Here is a 9,199-nt window from a genome sequence, read left to right as displayed (position 1 = left end):
ACATCCCTGTTAGTGAGCATTTCTCCTTTGCCAAGATAATCCATCCACCTGACAAGTGTGGCATTTCAAGAAGCTGATTAAACAGTATGATCATTACACAAGCGCACCTTGTGCTGGGGACAATAAAAGGCAGCTCTAAAATGTGCAATTTTGTCACTCAACACAATGCCACAGATGTCTCAAGTTTTGAGGGAGCGTGCAATTGGCATGCAGACTGCAGGAATGTCCACCAGAGCTGTTGCCAGATAATTTAATGTAAATTTCTCTACCATAAGCTGCCTCCAACGTCGTATTAGAGAATTTGGAAGTACGTCCAACCGGCCTCACAACCGCAGACCCTGTGTAACCGCGCCAGCCCAGGACCTCCACATCCGGCTTCTTCATGGTCTGAGACCAGCCACCCGAACGGCTGATAAAACTGTGGGTTTGCACAACCAAATAATTTCTGCATAAACTGTCAGAACGTTTCAGGGAAGCTCACCTGCGTGCTCGTCGTCCTCAGCAGGGTCTTGACCGGATTGCAGTTCTGCATCTTAACTGACTTCAGCGGGCAAATGCTCTCCTTCGATAGCCACTGTCACGCTAGAGAAGTATGCTCTTCACGGAAGAATCCTGGTTTCAACTGTACCGGGCAGATGCCAGACAGTGTGTATGGCCTCATGTGGCCGATTGGTTTGCTGATGTCAACGTTGTGAACAGTGCCCCATGGTGGCGGTGGGGTTATGGTATGGGCAGGCATAAACTACAGACAACAAACACAATTTCATTTTATCAATGGCAGTTTGAATACACAGAGATACCATGACAAGATCCTGAGGCCCATTGTCGTGCCATTCATCCGCCGCCTATCCTCCTGTTTTAGCATGATAATGCACGGCCCCATGTCGCAAGGATCTGTACACAATTCCTGGAAGCTGAAAAGGTCCCAGTTCTTCCATGGCCTGCATACTCACCAGACATGTCACCCATTGAGCATGTGTGGGATGCTCTGGATCGACATGTATGACAGCGCGTTCCAGTTCCCGCCATTATCTAGTAACTTCGCACAGCAATTGAAGAGGAGTGGGACAGCATTTCACAGGCCGCAATCAACAAGCTGATCAACTCTATGCGAAGGAAATGTGTCACCGGATACTGATTGGTTTATTGATCCACGCCCCCACCTTCTTTTTTTAAAGGTATCTGCAGTGCTTGACTTGGGCTGGAGCTCACCGGAGCTGAGTACCGGCACCTAATACTGCTTGAGCTCCTGTTCGTCTTACAGAATATTAGCTAAAAGTATTGTGGAGCTCCTGTACCTTGATATAAACAGTACCGGCACCCAAAATGAGTACCAGCACCTATTTCAGTCCAGTCAAGCACTGGGTATCAGTGACCAACATATGCATGTCTGTGAGATCCATAGATTTTTTTTTTTATTTTTTTTTATTTCACCTTTATTTAACCAGGTAGGCTAGTTGAGAACAAGTTCTCATTTGCAACTGCGACCTGGCCAAGATAAAGCATAGCAGTGTGAACAGACAACACAGAGTTACACATGGAGTAAACAATAAACAAGTCAATAACATGGTAGAAAAAAAAGAGAATCTATATACAATGTGTGCAAAAGGCATGAGGTAGGCAATAAATCGAATAATTACAATTTAGCAGATTAACACTGGAGTGATAAATCATCAGATGATCATGTGCAAGAAGAGATACTGGTGTGCAAAAGAGCAGAAAAGTAAATAAATAAAAGCAGTATGGGGGGTGAGGTAGGTAAATTGGGTGGGTAGTTTACAGATGGACTATGTACAGCTGCAGCGATCGGTTAGCTGCTCGGATAGCAGATTTTTAAAGTTGTTGAGGGAGATAAAAGTCTCCAACTTCAGAGATTTTTGCAATTCGTTCCAGTCGCAGGCAGCAGAGAACTGGAAGGAAAGGCGTCCAAATGAGGTTTTGGCTTTAGGGATGATCAGTGAGATACACCTGCTGGAGCGCGTGCTGCGGGTGGGTGTAGCCATTGTGACCAGTGAACTGAGATAAGGCGGCACTTTACCTAGCATAGCCTTGTAGATGACCTGGAGCCAGTGGGTCTGACGACGAACATGTAGCGAGGGCCAGCCGACTAGGGCATACAGGTCGCAGTGGTGGGTCGTATAAGGTGCTTTAGTAACAAAACGAATGGCACTGTGATAAACTGCATCCAGTTTGCTGAGTAGAGTATTGGAAGCTATTTTGTAGATGACATCGCCGAAGTCGAGGATCGGTAGGATAGTCAGTTTTACTAGGGTAAGTTTGGCGGCGTGAGTGAAGGAGGCTTTGTTGCGGAATAGAAAGCCGATTCTTGATTTGATTTTGGATTGGAGATGTTTGATATGAGTCTGGAAGGAGAGTTTGCAGTCTAGCCAGACACCTAGGTACTTATAGATGTCCACATATTCTAGGTCGGAACCGTCCAGGGTGGTGATGCTAGTCGGGCGTGCGGGTGCAGGCAGCGAACGGTTGAAAAGCATGCATTTGGTTTTACTAGCGTTTAAGAGCAGTTGGAGGCCACGGAAGGAGTGTTGTATGGCATTGAAGCTCGTTTGGAGGTTAGATAGCACAGTGTCCAAGGAAGGGCCGGAAGTATATAGAATGGTGTCGTCTGCGTAGAGGTGGATCAGGGAATCGCCCGCAGCAAGAGCAACATCATTGATGTATACAGAGAAAAGAGTCGGCCCGAGAATTGAACCCTGTGGTACCCCCATAGAGACTGCCAGAGGACCGGACAACATGCCCTCCGATTTGACACACTGAACTCTGTCTGCAAAGTAGTTGGTGAACCAGGCAAGGCAGTCATTAGAAAAACCGAGGCTACTGAGTCTGCCGATAAGAATATGGTGATTGACAGAGTCGAAAGCCTTGGCCAGGTCGATGAAGACGGCTGCACAGTAATGTCTTTTATCGATGGCGGTTATGATATCGTTTAGTACCTTGAGCGTGGCTGAGGTGCACCCGTGACCGGCTCGGAAACCGGATTGCACAGCGGAGAAGGTACGGTGGGATTCGAGATGGTCAGTGATCTGTTTGTTGACTTGGCTTTCGAAGACCTTAGATAGGCAGGGCAGGATGGATATAGGTCTGTAACAGTTTGGGTCCAGGGTGTCTCCCCCTTTGAAGAGGGGGATGACCGCGGCAGCTTTCCAATCCTTGGGGATCTCAGATGATACGAAGGAGAGGTTGAACAGGCTGGTAATAGGGGGTGCGACAATGGCGGCGGACAGTTTCAGAAATAGGGGGTCCAGATTGTCAAGCCCAGCTGATTTGTATGGGTCCAGGTTTTCCAGCTCTTTCAGAACATCTGCTATCTGGATATGGGTGAGGGCCTAATGAATTTATTTCAATTGACTGATTTCCTTATGAACTGTAATCAGTAAAATCTTTGAAACTGTTGCATGTTGCGTTTATATTTTTGTTCAGTGTATATTGGTACCCAGTGTTTCCCAAACTGTGAAGCAGTAACCCTCCAGGGTAGACAAGCCAGCTCCTCATGCATCAAGCCCCATTTTGTCACATTGTGGTCATCATTATGGACAGACATGATTTTTGAAGGGGAAACTCCTTGGTTGGGTTTTACTTGGAGTACACTGACAGTATATTGAAAATATTTTGGGAACCACAGTTGTACAGTAACCTAATAGAGGAATTGTGTTGCACTGCAAAGAGACACCGCTAGAAGTCATCGGTGTCCTTGCCAGAGGAGCTTGGCGCTTGGGTCATCAGAAGAAGGACTGGGGAGCAACCCCATTGGTCAGTCCTCATCGTTCTGCATCCAGCTAACAAAACCTAGAGGACTGGCAGGGAAGAACAAGGATAAAGGAGAAACTGAGAGACAGTTTTCAAACATGATTTTGGATCAGTGGATCATACTCATAATAGTTGAGTTAGGTAAAGTTAGGTAAAGTTGAGTTAGGTACTGTAAGTGTCAGGGCTCAGTCCGAAATACAGACCTTCACTGGGTCTATTCATTCTTCAGTGCCTCCTCCAGGGCTACAACCACAATTGCAGGTTCAGGGAACTTCAGCCTGGCAGTTGGGCCTAGCTTTATGCCCGTCCAGAGGCACACCGCTACAGGAAAGAAAGATGGTTAGTACAAGAAAAAGGACAGCTTCTGGGTGCCGCCGTGTCATGCCAAAGATAAACAATATGGTCCGTGTTTCCAGACACCGAGTCGTGCACTAAAAAGCACTTTCAATGACGAGTCTGTGTCCAGTGAACAGGCCCTATGACATGGAAGTAATCACCTTTCCCTCCCTCCACAAAAGTGTGACCTCCAGGCTTTTCTTGTAGGGTTTCTGGGGGTTCAAAACCACAATGAGGTTTGGACAGGCGGCCAGGAGGGCGTCTCGCACCCCCGCAGCACACGTATTATCTCTTACTGCAGAACGACAGAACAGTCACAACTCACTATCACAAATTTTTATTTTCAGAGGCAATTTGTCTACAACTTTTAAGTGTTCTGTTCCTTTCCTGTACACTGAGATTATCCAGATGGTACAGATGAGCTATTGGTGATGGGAATAAATCAATGTGATTATGGGAAATTGACTCAATGCATTTACCTAAATTGACGTGTGGTCCTAAAAGTGGTAATATTCTTTAGGGGGGGGTGGCTGTGGATATTTCAGTAGTCAATGACCCCCCTCTCCCTCTGTTGTCCAAGTCCTGCTCCTCTCTTTTCACCCTCTTCCACGGTCTCCTCCTCCTCCTGTCCCCCCTTGTTGCTTCCCATCCAAAAAAAAGCTGCACCAACAGCACAGTCAATCTGTTAATGAACTTCACAGCTGCACTGTTCAAGTATTTTTACTGTTAAATGTTCAGTGGACATTTCAAAGTAGTCCTTGCGCATAGAATGGTTTGTTCAACTTTCAATCATTGGGTTTGACATATTTTAAAGTGAGAAATCTGAGTCTCAGCCTCACTGTTATGGCGGAATTGCATGACTAAATATCCATTTAGGTGCCATAACGTGTACTGCTTAAAATAGAAAGACTGACAGGACAGGCATCAAATAAATAATGTTGGGGGGTGAACATCTGGGGGTGAATAAGGTCTACATTGGAATTAGAAAAAAGCCCAAATAAAACAGAAGTGATGGAGGTGCAAGAGACCGAGTGCAGCAGATGGGCATTTATGTCCTCTGCTAAATTGAGTTAATATCATATTTTACAAATAGCACGTTAATTCCATTCACAGCCAGCCAAGCACATGTCAGACACATGGAATGTGTCAGAATACATGTTACCTATTTCAAAATGCCTAATTTCCAAAACGTGACACACTGAAGGAAATGTAGAAACAATCTTTATTCTTCATAGACATACAAAAGCAGGTGAAAGATTTTACAGCGTTATTGGATAATATGAACAAGAGAACACAACAGTAAAAGCAGCAATATTGTAAAAGAGGGACTGAGAGACACCATTAGATGTCACCGTGTATCCAGGCCAGAGGAGCTTGACGCTTGGGTCATCAGAGGAAGGACTGGGGAGCAACCCGGTTGGTCAGTCCTCATCATTCTGCGTCCAGCTGCTACAAACCCCGGATGACTGGCTGCAAAGAACAAGAGGGAGAATTCACTATTTTACCCAAAAATGATCATGGACAATTGGATAATGGCATATTTGATCCAATCAAATAAGTGGATTACATTGATTTAGTACTTTTCTCTTGGTCTGTGTTATTACTGGCTCTAGTAGCCAAACCCACTCAACCAGTCTGCCTAGTTCAAATGCCTTTCTTTCTCTCACAGTTTTGGTCAATCCAATTTGAATCTAGTCAGTTGAATTGGACCTGGAAGGACATAACTGTTAAGGTTCTGCCTATACAGACCTTCATCAAAGGTGTTTGTCTATTCAGTCTTCAGTGCCTTCTCCAGGGCAGAAACGACAACTTCAGACTCAGGAAACTTCAGCTTGCGAGGTGGGCCTTTCTTTATCCCTGACCACAGACAAACCTCTGTAGGAGGAGAGTAATGGATTCAACAAAAGAAAGGAGATGGAAGACATTTCACACAGATGCATCCCTGGACATCCTTACCTTTCTCTCCTTCAACCAGAATCACTTCAAAACTTTTACTCCGGGGCTTCTGGGGGTTCAGAAGCACAGTGAGGTCTGGACAGGCAGCCAGGAGGGCAACTCTGACCCCCTCGGCATTGCGCCCATACACTCGTCAGCTTTTACTGCCGTAAGACAACAGAACAGTGAGCGTTAGTTAACTTATGTTTACCTGCAGGAGAGATGTAGCTTATTTGTTTGCACTTTAAATTGTGCAAATGTTGTTAGACGACAATAAGTAATATCAGGGCTCTCCAACCCTGTTCCTGGAGAGCTACAGTCCTGTAGGTTCTCACTCCAACCATAATCTACAACACCACCGATTATAATAATTAGCTGGTTGATAAACTGAACCAGGTTAGTGCCAACTGGGATTGGAGAAAAACCTACAGAAGGGTTGCTCTCCAGGAACAGCATTGGAGACCCCTGAGCTATATGCATGCCAGATTATGCCATTTTCATTTGACGGACACTGGAATACAACGTCCAATTAATTTATATTTTGTCATCCAAATGTAATGGGTCTTATTGGTGTGTTCAGTTCTCACCAGTGTTCAATGACCACCCTCTGGCCTTCTGTGACATTCTCCGGGTGGTCGTCCTCTCCTTTACCCCTCTTCCCCTCCACGGACTCCTCCTCGGTCTCCACCTTGGCGCTCGCCTTGCGCTTCAAAACACGACCTGTCCAACAACAGACAGTATGGTTGACCAGAGATGAAGAGGCGAATCAAGCAGTGGTGGGCCGTCAGGGCCTGCAAGGCCTTCTCTGCTGGCCTAAACATCATCAGAATATATATATTTTTTAAATATATTTTCCCACAAATATGTATTAAATTATTCCCCAGAGTAAGAGTTATACTCTTCATTTCATAGCTTTCCTCTTGGTTGCACTGCTTCCAGCCCCAGGTTGAGATTTGGAGGGCTGGTCTTTACGTTAGATCTTTTATCCAATCATATTCAGCCATCATGTGTTGCCAGGGGTCTAAAATCTGCCCTCAGGCCTTCAGAATCAACAGTGCGGGCGCTTGTAGCTTAAAGTGAATGGAAATTAAAATTTTGTGTCAACCAATCAGCTTTAGAGTTGGCTATTGTACGCCTGCTGGCTGGCTCCAGTGTTACACAGGAGCCAGCTAGCAGGCCTAGGGCGTCCACGTCTTTTGATTGGATTACCAATATTGAGAGGCAGGTCCTATGGGCAGGTCTATGCAGATCTAGGAAACTAAATTTGATAAACGAATTAATTCGCGTTCTACTGTTTTTTGAACCCACAATGGCGGAAGGAGGAGAAGATATCGATTTGGTCGAGGATATAATTATAACGCCATTCTCAAGACGAACTTTTCAAGAAAAGTTAGACATTGCCTGTCACAGGCGGGAAAGGGGTTCGTTCGTTCGCCACTTTCAAAGTTTCAACTATGAGCGCTGTCAATGGCTCACACTTACAAGCAATGGTGCTTTTGAAAACGTTTGGGGACACCAGAGTGGAGCTACAGCTCTCACTCGTCCTGCGTTATGTGACGGACACGGGAGTCAAGGAGCGATTTATCCGGTTTGAAGATGTGACAAGCGGCAAGCGAGCTGATGACATTGCCGCTCTTATTTTCCGTTTCTTGGAGGAAAATGAATGTTGTCTGGATAAAGTTGTGGCACAGTGTTTTGATGGCGCAGCAGTCATGGCATCTGGACTCAATGGGGTGCAGGCTAAAGTTAAGGAGAGGGCACCGATGGCCTTATTCATTCACTGCTATGCACATCGACTAAATTTAGTACTGACTCAAGGAGCCTCAAAGCTTAAAGAATGCAAGGTCTTCTTTGCCAACCTCAATGGCCTTGCAGCATTTTTCTCACGATCCCCTAAGCGCACGCAACTGTCTAATAATCAGTATTTGGTGAGTAGGCATACAATGCATGTTATTTTTTATTAAATGTGTATGTATGTTTCGCATTTTATTTCGTTAATATTAAATAGCCTATATATTAACAAAATAAAATGGCAAATAGCCTATGTTGCAAATTTTGTTTTTTATTTTCAGTGAATAGTTATGTGTCTTTATCATCACGGTGAAACTGCTTTGGGTGCGACAATGCGCTGTTTAGTGAACACACTGTATTTATTTTTTGGGGGACTTAAAGCTCAAAGTTTGTGGACCAGAAATGGATAGAAGAAGAATATTAATATAACTCTGTTGCACTCGACTATGTTCTTGCCTATTAGTTGAACTGTACTGTATTGTACTCTTCCCCTGCAATTCTCTGAAAAAAATGTAAATTTCAAGGTGACGCAACGCCTGGTTATACTGCGTTTCTGTCTAAATGTATAGTGTCTAGAGCCATGGCATCTAAATGATGGTAATAACAGGTGGATTAATTCGGGTGGGACTGTGTAGGACCTCACTGAAGGCCCAGGCGCCAGGCCCACGGCACGCTACTGGAATCAAGTAGTTTCACTCTCGCCTAAATTTGCTTTTTATGTGCTTATTTTTGGACCTAAACTTGTCGCCTGCCTTTCCGTCTTTGGGACAACGACTCCCAATTGTTATGACGGAGACAATCTCGTCATATATATACACAGATCTCTGGGTTAGCTACTGTAAAAGTCAACAAGCTAATGTTAGTTAACTAATCGGTCCTTACATAGCAAATGTAGCTAGCTCGGAGTTGTCTGTCTCTGATTTAGTGTCTTGCAATTTATCTTGTAAATCAGTGACAATTTATTTCATGAGTGCGTGCAATTCGATGAATAAACTAGATTTTGTATGGTTTACCTGCTTTAGTACGGGACGCCATTGCCGTTATTGATCTTGTGTAATGAGTGAACTTTCGCGCGTATTGTGGGCTTGGGAATGGGTTTCTTCTTCTTCGGGTAGAGTTTAACGGTGGTTGGCATCCAATATATTGCATTACCGCCCCCAACTGAACTATAATATAAATACATTACACTTTGTGATACAAAATGGTAAAAGTGAAAACAGCAAAATTAAATACAAATATTGAATTACCCTACACTCATTAAAACCCACCACCTTATTTGATCCTACCCCAGGCCAACAACCTGAGAGGACAGGCCACTACCACTCAACACACCCTGTAACTCTTCTGAAGTCAACTCATACCTCCAAGT

The 9,199-nt window shown here is 44.7% G+C and overlaps 1 pseudogene; it reads right to left on the bottom strand.

Moving 5' to 3' along the window:
- Window positions 1-5,308: 5,308 nt before the first annotated feature.
- LOC139581204 (selenoprotein H-like) lies at window positions 5,309-8,992 on the bottom strand (annotated as a pseudogene).
- Window positions 8,993-9,199: the final 207 nt, after the last annotated feature.

Source organism: Salvelinus alpinus, chromosome 7 (genome assembly GCF_045679555.1).
Source record: "Salvelinus alpinus chromosome 7, SLU_Salpinus.1, whole genome shotgun sequence".
NCBI classification, from domain to species: domain Eukaryota; kingdom Metazoa; phylum Chordata; class Actinopteri; order Salmoniformes; family Salmonidae; genus Salvelinus; species Salvelinus alpinus.
The sequence above is the reverse complement of the archived record's forward strand: the minus strand, read 5'-3'. Positions and strand labels throughout refer to the sequence as shown.